Source organism: Balaenoptera physalus (genome assembly GCF_965194825.1).
Source record: "Balaenoptera physalus genome assembly, chromosome: 6".
Lineage (NCBI taxonomy): Eukaryota > Metazoa > Chordata > Mammalia > Artiodactyla > Balaenopteridae > Balaenoptera > Balaenoptera physalus.
Window position 1 is genome coordinate 3,229,395 of NC_138885.1, and position 10,996 is coordinate 3,240,390.

The following is a 10,996-nucleotide window of genomic DNA, read 5'->3' on the forward strand; positions in this document are numbered from 1 at the left end:
TCATTAGAGAAATGCAAATCAAAACTACAATGAGATATCATCTCACACTGGTCAGAATGGCCATCATCAAAAATCTACAAACAATAAATGCTGGAGAGGGTGTGGAGAAAAGGGAACCCTCTTGCACTGTTGATTGGAATGTAAACTGATACAGCCACTATGGAGAACAGTATAGACATTCCTTAAAAAGCTAAAAACAGATCTACCATACAACCCAGCAATCCCACTACTGGGCATATACCCTGAGAAAACCATAATTCAAAAAGGGTCATGTACCACAATGTTCAATGCAGCTCTATTTACAATAATCAGGACATGGAAGCAGCCTAAGTGTCCATCAGCAGATGAAAGGATAAAGAAGATGTGGCACATATATACAATGGAATATTACTCAGCCATAAAAAGAAACGAAATTGAGTTTTTCGTAGTGAGGTGGATGGACATAGAATCTGTCGTACAGAGTGAAGTAAGTCAGAAAGAGAAAAACAAATACCATATGCTAACACATATATATGGAATCTAAAACAAAAAAATGGTCATGAAGAACCTAGGGGCAAGACAGGAATAAAGACACAAACCTACTAGAGAATGGACTTGAGGAGACGGGGAGGGGGAAGGTTAAGCTGGGACAAAGTGAGAGAGTCACATGGACATATATACACTACCAAATGTAAAATAGATAGCTAGTGGGAAGCAGCCGCATAGCACAGGGAGATCAGCTCGGTGGTTTGTGACCACCTAGAGGGTTGGGATAGGGAGTGTGGGAGGGAGGGAGATGCAAGAGGTAAGAGATATGGGGACATATGTGTATGTCCCCAACTATACTCCAATAAAGATGTTAAAAATTAATTAACTAATTAATTAATTTTTTTAAAAAACACAATGAGATATCACCTCACACCTGTTAGGATAGTTTATTAAAATATCAAAAGACAACACGTGTTGTCAAAGATGTGGAGAAATTGGAACCCTTGAGCACTGTTGGTGGGATTTGTAAACTGATGCAGCCACAGTGGGAAACAGTATGGAGGTTCCTTAAAATTTTTTAAATAGAACCACTATATTATCCAGCCATCTCACATCTGAGTGTTTATCAAAAAGAATTGATCTGGATCTCGAAGAGATACCTGCACTCCTGTGTTGATTGCAGTGGTATTCATAATAGTCAACATAGGGTAGCAGCCCAAGTGTCCACTGAAAGATGAATGGATAAAGAAAATGCAGTCCATACGTACAAGGGAATATTATTCTGCCTAAAAAAAGAAAGAAACCTTGTTATTTGCAACAACATGGGTAGACCTGGAGGACATTATCTCAATACTAAGTGAAATAAGCCAGACACAGAAAGACAAATACTGTATGATTTCACTTATATGTGGAATCTAAAAAAGCTGAACTCATAGAAGCAGAGAGTAGAGTGGTGGTCATCAGGGACTGGGGTAGGGGAAATGGAAGATTCCAATCAAGGGTATCGAGTTTCAGTTATGTAGGATGAATGGGTTCTGGAGATCTAATGTAAAGCATGGTGACTATAGGTTACAACAGTGTGCAGTATACTTGAAATTTGCAGAGGGTAGACCCTAAGTGTTCTTACCACACACACACACACACACACACACACACACACAGTAACCTTGTGAGGGGATGGATGTGTTCAAAAGTTTGATTGTAGTGACTATTTCACAATGTGTATATATATCACATCGCCAATTTGCACACTTTAAGTATATACAAAAGAAAAATGAAAAAGAAAACTGACCTATGCCACAAAGGTCACTGTCTCCTTGGAGACCCATGTCTTCAGGCTTCACCCTCCTTCCCATGTTTGCATGTCCTTCTCCCTCTCTCACTGTCCCCTCACAGGTGTGAACATGCTCCAGCTCCTTGGGCTTTGCTTCGTCTCTGACTACCACTCTCTCTCTTTCTTTCTCACCTCACATTCTCCACTTGGTGATTTACACTCACTACGGGTCTGAATGTTTGCATACCCCAGATTCATATGTTGCAACCTAATCCCCAATATGATGGTTTTAGGAGGTGGGGCCTGTGGGAGGTGATTAGGTCATGAGGGTGGAGCCCTCACGAATGGGATTAGTGCCTTTATAAAGAGACCCCAGAGAGCTCCCTCACCCCTTCCACCATGTGAGGACACAGCAAATCAGCAGTCTGCAATCTGGAAGTGGGCTCTCACCAGACGCAGAATCTGTTGGTGCCTTGACTTTGGGCTTCCAGACTTCAGAACTGTGACAAGTAAATTTCTGTTTATAAGTCAAAAAAAAAGTTATTGTTTTATTTCTAGCTATGTATTTGCCCCAATGTTTAAGATGAAAAGAAAACTCTTTAGTTTTCAAAGTATACTTATTGGGGGCAATTTTACTGACTGTCAGATTTGTCATCACATTCCTTGGTCAATACAAGGCCAATATAAGTCCCTCATAAATCTTTTCACTGACTTTTCCGATGTTCCCATAATCTATAAAATGTTTCCCCATCAACATATACCTCCATGTTTGTTTACCACATTCAATTAATCTACTCAATTCTGAAGTTTCTATGATGAGAAAATGATGTTGCAAAACCAAATGGTTCTTAATTTTTAAAACTACTTTGCAGGGGGAAACATGCTATAATCCAGACAATGTTGTGCTTTTATATCAGATCAGTTCTCTAATATAACCATCTAATGACTCACATACAAAATCTAATTTCTGCATTGAAAGGTCCCCTTTCTAGTCTAAATGAAATATTTGGTAAATGGTTCAGTTCTGGGGATTTGCAGTTTAAATCTCTGCTTCTGACTCTGTTATTGTTGTTGGCTATATTGATTGTGTTCTATATCATTTATAGAATCAATCTCTTGTGCCTCTCAACGTATATTCAAAACTCCAACTAAAATAATAATGTCTAAATGACTTGAAACTATTGATCATATCTATAGTTCTATAAAAAGTAATGGGCATGCACAATGCACATATGGGATAAAATTAGCATAAGTCCTATTGGACAACCTAGAATTGACTTTCAGTCCTTGCCAAGCATTCTACTAGACTAACCCCCTAAAAAGAAAGAAAGAACTGGGGCTGTTAAGACTGGCATCGAGGGACATGATGGATCCAGGGCAGGTAAGCAACTACCCTGGCATCGGGGGACAAAATATTTGATCACCTAATGCTTTCTATTGAAAGATAAATGACCGAAAGGGGGAAGATGATGAAATAAAATTTATATTTTAAGGCAGGACAAGAAAAAATTAAAACATGAAATTCTCTCTCTGTGTTTCTTTGGGCCTCCTCCCTCCCTCCCTAATGTGCAGTGTGTGTCTGCCTTACACATAAACTAGAGTTCCTCAAAGATGGGAGTGCCTGCTCAACTGTAAAGATCAATTTTTTTTTCTTTTTTCTTCTGATGCTAGCAATGTTACTTCTTAAAGGAATAGCGTTCTGCTTTCTGCCTGTGGACGTCATCAAGTAAGCATCGTTAAAGTCTCCCCCCTCTACTGCTGTCATGTCTAAGTCAGAGTCTCCCAAAGAGTCCCAACAGCTGTGGAGGCTCTTTGTCAGAGATTTGAGCTTTGGAACAACCAATGAGAGTCTGAAGAGCCATTTTGAGCAAAGGGGAATGCTCATAGACTGTGTGGTAATGAGGGATCCAAACACCAAATACTCCAGAGGCTTTGGGTTTGTCACATATGCCATTGTGAAGGAGGTAGATGCAGCCATGAATGCAAGGCCACACAAGGTGGATGGAAGAGTTGTGGAACCAAAGAGGGCCATCTCAAGAGAAGATTCTCAAAGACCTGGTGCCCACTTAACACTGAAAAAGATTTTTGCTGGTGGCATTAAAGAAGACACTGAAGAACATCACCTAAGAGATTATTTTGAACATTTGGGGAAAATTGAAGTGATTGAAACCATGACAGACCAAGGCAGTGGCAAAAAGAGAGGCTATGCTTTTGTAACTTTTGATGACCATGACTCTATAGACAAGATTGTCATTCAGAAATATCACACAATGAATGGCCATAACTGTGAAGTAAGGAAAGCCCTTTCAAAGCTAGAGATGGCTAGTGCTTCATCCAGCCAAAGAGGTCGAAGTGGTTCTGGAAACTTTGGTGGTGGTCACTGAGGTGATTTTGGTGGGAATGACAACTTTGGTTGTGAAGGAGACTTCGGTGGTCAAGGTGGCTTTGGTGGCAGCTGTGATGGTGGTGGATATGGTGGCAGTGGGGATGGCTATAATGGATTTGGTAATGATGGTGGTTATAGAGGAGGTGGCCCTGGTTACTCTGGAGGAAACAGAGGCTATGGAAGTGGTGGACAGGGTTATGGAAACCAGGGCAGTGGCTATGGAAGGAGCAGAAACTATGACAGCTATAACAACGGAGGAGGTGGAGGCGGCTTTGGTGTTGGTAGTGGAAGCAATTTTGGAGGTGGCAGAAGCTACAATGATTTTGGCAATTACAACAATCAATCTTCAAATTTTGGACCCATGAAAGGAGGAAACTTTGGAGGCAGAGGTTCTGGTCCCTATGGTGATGGAGGCCGATACTTTGCCAAACCACAAAACCAAGGTGGCTATTGCAGTTCCAGCAGCAGTAGTAGCTATGGAAGTGGCAGAAGGTTTTAATTACTGCCAGGAAACAAAGCTTAGCAGGAGAGGAGAGCCAGAGAAGTGACAGGGAAGCCACAGGTTGCAACAGATTTGTGAACTCAGCCAAGCACAGTGGTGGTAGGGCCTAGCTGATACAAAGAAGACATGTTTTAGACAATACTCATGTGTATGGGTAAAAAAACCTCAAGGACTGTATTTGTGACTAATTGTATAACAGGTTATTTTAGTTTCTGTTCTGTGGAAAGTGTAAAGCATTCCAAGAAAGGGTTTTAGTGTAGTTTTTTTTTTTTTTTTTTGCACCCAAGATGTTGATTGCTAAATGTAATAGTCTGATCATGATGCTGAATAAATGTCTTTTTTTAAAATGTGCTGTGTAAAGTTAGTCTACTCTGAAGCCATTTTGGTAAACTACTCCAAGAGTGTGAAGTTAGAATTCCTTCAGGGTGATGCCAGGTTCCATTCGAAATTTATTTACAATGTGCTTGGGTGGAGAAACCACTGTTTTCAAAAACCCTGCTGTAGTTGAACTGACAGTTACTGTGTTGTGACCTGGAGTTCACCGTTAAAATGGTCACCCAAGGAAAGTCATGGAGTTTTTTGGTTATTAATATGATTGTTGGGACTCCTATGCCATATATCTAAATTGAATTATGGTACCAGATAAAGTTACAGATGGGAATGAAGCTTGTGTATCATCTATTATCATGTGTAATCAAAAAATGATTTAATACCCTCTTAAAAAAAAAAAAAAGAATGGTGTTCTTTCCCAGCTCTGTGAAGGGTCATGATGACTTGCTGCTCACTTTGTATGTGTTTACATGCACTATGTATCCTTGGTGACCTTTATGTAAAATATCAGTATGCCATTTTGATATATCATCCTTTGTCTCAAAAATGTGTATGACCATAGCACAGAGAGATAAGCTCTGTATTTTGTGACCACCTAGAGGGGTGGGATAGGGAGGGTGGGAGGGAGGGAGATGCAAGAGGGAAGAGATATGGGAACATATGTATATGTATGACTGATTCACTTTGTTATAAAGCAGAAACTAACACACCATTGTAAAGCAATTATACTCCAATAAAGATGTTTAAAAAAAAAGATACACAAAAAACAAAAAATAACAAAAAATAAACAAAAAACAAAACAAAACAAAACAAAAAATGTGTATGACTATGCCTCTGACTTCTAACAAGCAGAACAGTTCTCAGAGCTTTCTGAGGATCTGCTTCCCATGTTATAATCCTTAGTTTGGCTCAAATAAAATTCTCTTTTTTCTTCTTAACTTAATAGTTAATTGAATTTTCATCAACAATCTGAAGATGGAACATGCTCTGTATGTCCAAAATGGGTATTTACTAAACTGAAGGGTTTAGCAAAATTCCTAGAAGAGTCTGAAGTAACGTTAAGATCTTCATCTGAGACCCAAGGCCTTGGGTCAGTTCTCAGGGAAGCCCCTAGATGTGGAGGGAGAGTCTGCCTCTCGGGTCAACGTAGTTGGTTCCTTCCTAGTTGTGGAATCCTGACTGGTCCTTGAATGGCTCATGTTTCATCTTATCTACCCATGGGTGATGATATTCACCTCTCAGAATTTCTAGGAAGATTAAACAAGATGAGAAAAATCCTAGACCTAGGATACCCTTGGCACATTAGTCACAACCAGTTCCCAACCTCCCCCTCCTCTCTCCTTCCCTCTCTCCTCCCCTCTCCAGGGCTGACGTCTCCACAGGACAGGATGCAGAGGGACTGGAGCTCAGCAGACAGGGGATGGGCAGATGTGGAGGGAAAATGTGGCCACCACCTGCACCAGGCCTCCTGGGTCATGTGCCTGGTGGGGACTGCAGGGTTTGTCTCCCCCTCCCTGCCACACCTCCTTCCTGGTCCAGACTCACCAGTCACTAAACAAAGACAGAGACATTCAAAGGATAAAAAAGGCTAGTGTTTCTGTCCCAAATGTTCCAGGTGGAGGGCCTGTGCGATCAGACAGTGGTTTTCCTCAACATCCAAAAAATCCTGTCTAATGAACATAAATACAAGGAAAACTATTTCAGCACATGCTTTCTGAATTTTTTTTTGTTATGGAGCTTTTTCTATGGGCTAGATGCTTCACACATATTATCTTGTTTAATACTGTAAGGATACATTTTTAAATGAATTATTCCTGTTGTTAAGAGGGAAGGAGACCTTTCCCCCACCTTTCCTAGACTATTTCTGGGAGAAACTTAGTGACTGTGAATCTTTTCTCTAATCTTTTGGTATGTGTATACATTTTTGTAAAGATAAGCCACTTGCCAGTTTGATAACCCAGAAATATTTTGCAGTTGACTGGGGTTCATCCCTTTTGAAATGTAAACACCTGAGAAGGTGACACCTCACTCTCCTGTCACTGTAGAGTTTAACCTAAGTGCCTTTCTTGGAGCTGTAACCATCTGCTAGCAGGGAAGATTGTAACAGAGATTTATTATCCCCTTGGATAAAGGCGATTAACTAGACCAAGTTGTTCCTTGATTTCCAAGTGAGTTTAGTCAAGTCCTCTATGGGAAGGTGAGGTGTGTTAACCATGAGAGTTTATGTATGTCATGGTTAAAAATACGGTGTCATAGAACAGCTGTGGCAGCTTGGCTGTATAAGTGGGTAGCATATCTGCCTTTGCTATCTCTCTTCACAGATAACCTGCAGTGCACTGTACTCTGATATGCTTATTCACTAGTAAAACTGCTTGCTTTCTTCTCTGTTTTGCAGAGAGCACTCTGTTTTGGTAGGAATTTACTTCCCCAACAATAATCATTAGAGCCTTCATTTTACAGATGAGGAAAGTGAGGTGAGGAGGTGAACAGGCCAGGGGGTGTCAGAGCTCAACAAGCTTCCTGAACAACAGTTCACCCAAGGCTTTCAGATGGCCTTGCTGGTTACATTGACAGCACACTTCATATCCCTGTGACTGGACTTAATAAGACCTTCAGCTGGAAAAAGCCTGTGGAAGATTTGCTTTGTAAATTGTGAAGTGCTACAAAAATGTCAGGCCTTCTTATGATGCAGGGCATTAGGTGAACACCATGGACTTGAGAACCCCTTCACCCTGTATAACAAGAAGCTTCCAGGAGGATGGAGAGTCTAGCTTGGGCATTACAAATAAAATCAATAGAACGATTTTATTTAATGATTTGTAATGTTTGTATATTTGTAATTTAATGATTTGTAATAAAATCACACTAATGTAAAGTTAAGTTTTCTTTTAGGTAAGTTACTAAATTTAGCTGGACTTCAGTTTTTTAATATGAAAAAAGTAGACAAATTCTAACACAGCTGACCAGAACCGTATTAGAGGGTTCTAGGTACTTTCACACAAAGCATTTCGCTGCAAATATTTCTGCCTCATAACTAATTGGCCATAAGGCAATTTTGCCATGAAAGATAAAATAACTGGTTGATAGTTTAGTTTCAATGGGTTGAAATCCATTCGCATTTCTTCCAGTTAATGACGTTATAAGTGGCTTTATCAAGCTGAAAGATGACAATGATCTGCCCCAAGGTTGGTTTATTTTGAAACACACTACACTGGAGGAGAAAGAAGCCAAGGATCTTGAAGGCACAGGGTTGAACCCACATTCCCCATAGAACTTTGGAATGTCTATCAATGGACATGTGACAATATGCAAAGAACAAACACTGTAGAAGATTTCATGATGCAACACAGAGCTCAGGATGCATAAACATGCATCCTAGTGTTTGGAAACTGATGCCTCTCTTAAGGAAGGAAGACATTTTAGTGATAAAGAAAAAAGTGTGATGACAAATGAGAAGACAACAAATAAAAAATATGTATAAAACGCTATGAACAAAAGACTTGGAAGACAAGTGCTAAGGTACAACCCAGAGAATAAAATCAGTTATTTGTGCAGTATTGCCATGAATCTACACACATTTTATTTACTGCTACTTTAATTTTTAAGGTGAAATTGCCTTATTTGTTATTTGGCAGAAATGTCTGTGGCAAAGATATCTACAGCAAAGACACTTACGATGAAAATACCAGACAGGGTATTAGAAATCCCAAACCTCTCAATTCTCACCTGATGTTCTGGTGGTAGACCACATTGTCAGAACTTTGGAAGCCATGAGAACAGAGATAAGGAGACAAAGTCTCCTGACTAGTCATCATCTAGCACTTTCTAAGTAAAAATATGTTCCATGCCTTTCTGAGAATGGCCACACACATTGGCATCCCGTGTGTGGCACTGGTCCCACTCCCAGAGGTCCTGATTAATTGGTCTGAAGTGCTCCTTCCTGTGGGTGTTTTTTAAACCTCTCTAGATCATTGTCACATGCATCTCCTTGCTAAGCAATGTCTGCCCCTCTTCCCGGTGGCTCCCTTCCATCAGAAGGCAATCCTCTGTGAGGTAGTGCAGAACAAACGTCATTTCCAATCTGGCAAATCCATGATTCTGAGTCAGGACATGTTCAGGGGCTGACTTAACTGAAAATCTAAGAGGACCAGGGAGGAGACTGGGAGAGGAAAGAGAGAAGACCAGCTGCTCACTGCCCAAGGTTTAGAGGCTGTAGATGAGGAGTCAGGCTTGAGGAAGTGACCAGCTTAAAAACAGGCAACTGGGGGAGCCGTTGAGTGGTGGTTGAACCTAAGTCGATCTGACTCCAAAATCTTCCTGAATCCAACAATCACGCAAATAGCCTTAAAAATTGTGAAGCTCTGATGGGCCATTCATGGGCCTTACTTCCTTGCGTCGGTTCTCCCATTTTATCTTCACCGCAACCCTATGAAATTGGTACTTTGTCTCCATTTTCTAGAAAAGGAGATTGGAGACATTGAGATGTTAGTAACGTGCCTGACAACACACGATCAGGAGCAAGCCCAGAAAGTGTGGCTCTGGAGCCACAGCATCCAGGGTGGCAACCACCACACACATGGGGCACTGAGATGTGCCGTAAGTGTAAAATTCTCACCAAATTTTGAAGACTTAGTACTAAAAATAAGTAAACTGTATAATTAGTAAGTGTTTATGTTGATTACATGTTTAAATGATAATGTTTTTGATACACTGGGTTACATAAAATATATTATTAAAAGCAATCCCAGATCCTTCTTTTTGCTTTTTTAATGTGGATACTAGAATATATTAAAACGTGGGTTGAATTCTGTTTTTAGTTGGGTAGTGCTGCTCTGGATCCTGTCCTTCTAATCCCATAGGGCACTCAGTGCAGAGGATGCTGGCATTTCTGGGCCATTTGGCTTCATCACCAAGTAACTTCATGATCCTGAGTAAGGCACTTTATACACCTGAGACTCGATTTCTTAATCTGAAAAATGGGGGAGGAAATATCCTCACCACAAGAGCTGCAAGAACCAAGCATGATAACAGATATACACATGGAGGCAGCGACAGAGCCTGGCCCTGATGGAAGGCTGGCTGTGCTAGAAGCGCAGGACACGCTCTCTTCTGAACAGCACTCGGTGCAGACATCTCAGCGCGGCCAAGTGGTGAGCACATAGCCCAGGACTTATGTGCTTCCCAAACTGCTGGACTCACCTCTGCGAACTGTGAACTCAAGTTATTGGGATGTGACCAGCCTTAAAAAAAACGTTAAAGTACTTCTCCAGTTAAGGGGAAGAATTGTTCTCAGGAGCTTTTGATTTACAGTGTGTGTGTGTGTGTGTGTGTGTGTGTGTGTGTGTGTGTGTGTTGGGGGGACGGGGAGGGGGGGAAGGTAATGGACTGAGATCCGGAAACTCTTTCTTACTGTGGAGAATGGAAAATAACCTTTGGAAGCCCCTGGAATTGATACGAAATAAACTTTTTACGGGGCTGGCAGAGGAGCAACACAGAGAAGAGACTGATGAAGGGCTACCGGGAAAGTAGGCGGAGAACTGGGAGAGGGGCTCCTGTGGGCGCAGGAGGGCAAGGGCTGCAGGGCGGGCACCAGGCGGGCCTGGACCATGTCCCCTTAGGTAGCAAGGGGCAGGGGCGACCGGGGCCCGGGGCCAGGCGACCAGGCCAACCCACGTAGCCTCACCACTGACCCTGAGAGCGCAGACTACTTGCCCCATCCGGCTCTCGCCAGCCTGGCTCGGGGCCCGCAGGCCCCGCCCCGCAGACCCCGCCCCCTCAACGGGCCCCTCCCCCGCCGGGTCCCTGGGTTGATGGGCCTGCTGTCCTTACAAGCACTCCCCCGTTACCTTAAGTCTCTTTCAGGGAGTCGGTTTGGCAATATGGCAGTCTTACGTACCTAGCGGATGAACAGCCGCTGCGCAGAAAGCACCTCTGCCTCCGCGGGAGCGGGCTTCGCTGAGCAGCTCTGGGGGCTCACATGGAATCTCCTGTGGGCGCAAGGCCGCCGGGCGTGCACCGGAAAACGCGGATGGCGAGA

General features: G+C 42.2%; 1 pseudogene across 1 annotated transcript; it reads left to right on the forward strand.

Moving 5' to 3' along the window:
* The first annotated feature begins 226 nt into the window (after positions 1–226).
* On the forward strand, positions 227–10,624 carry LOC309663053 (heterogeneous nuclear ribonucleoprotein A1 pseudogene; annotated as a pseudogene). The gene has a single exon. The product of its transcript is annotated as a heterogeneous nuclear ribonucleoprotein A1 pseudogene (transcript).
* The last annotated feature ends 372 nt before the right edge of the window (positions 10,625–10,996 follow it).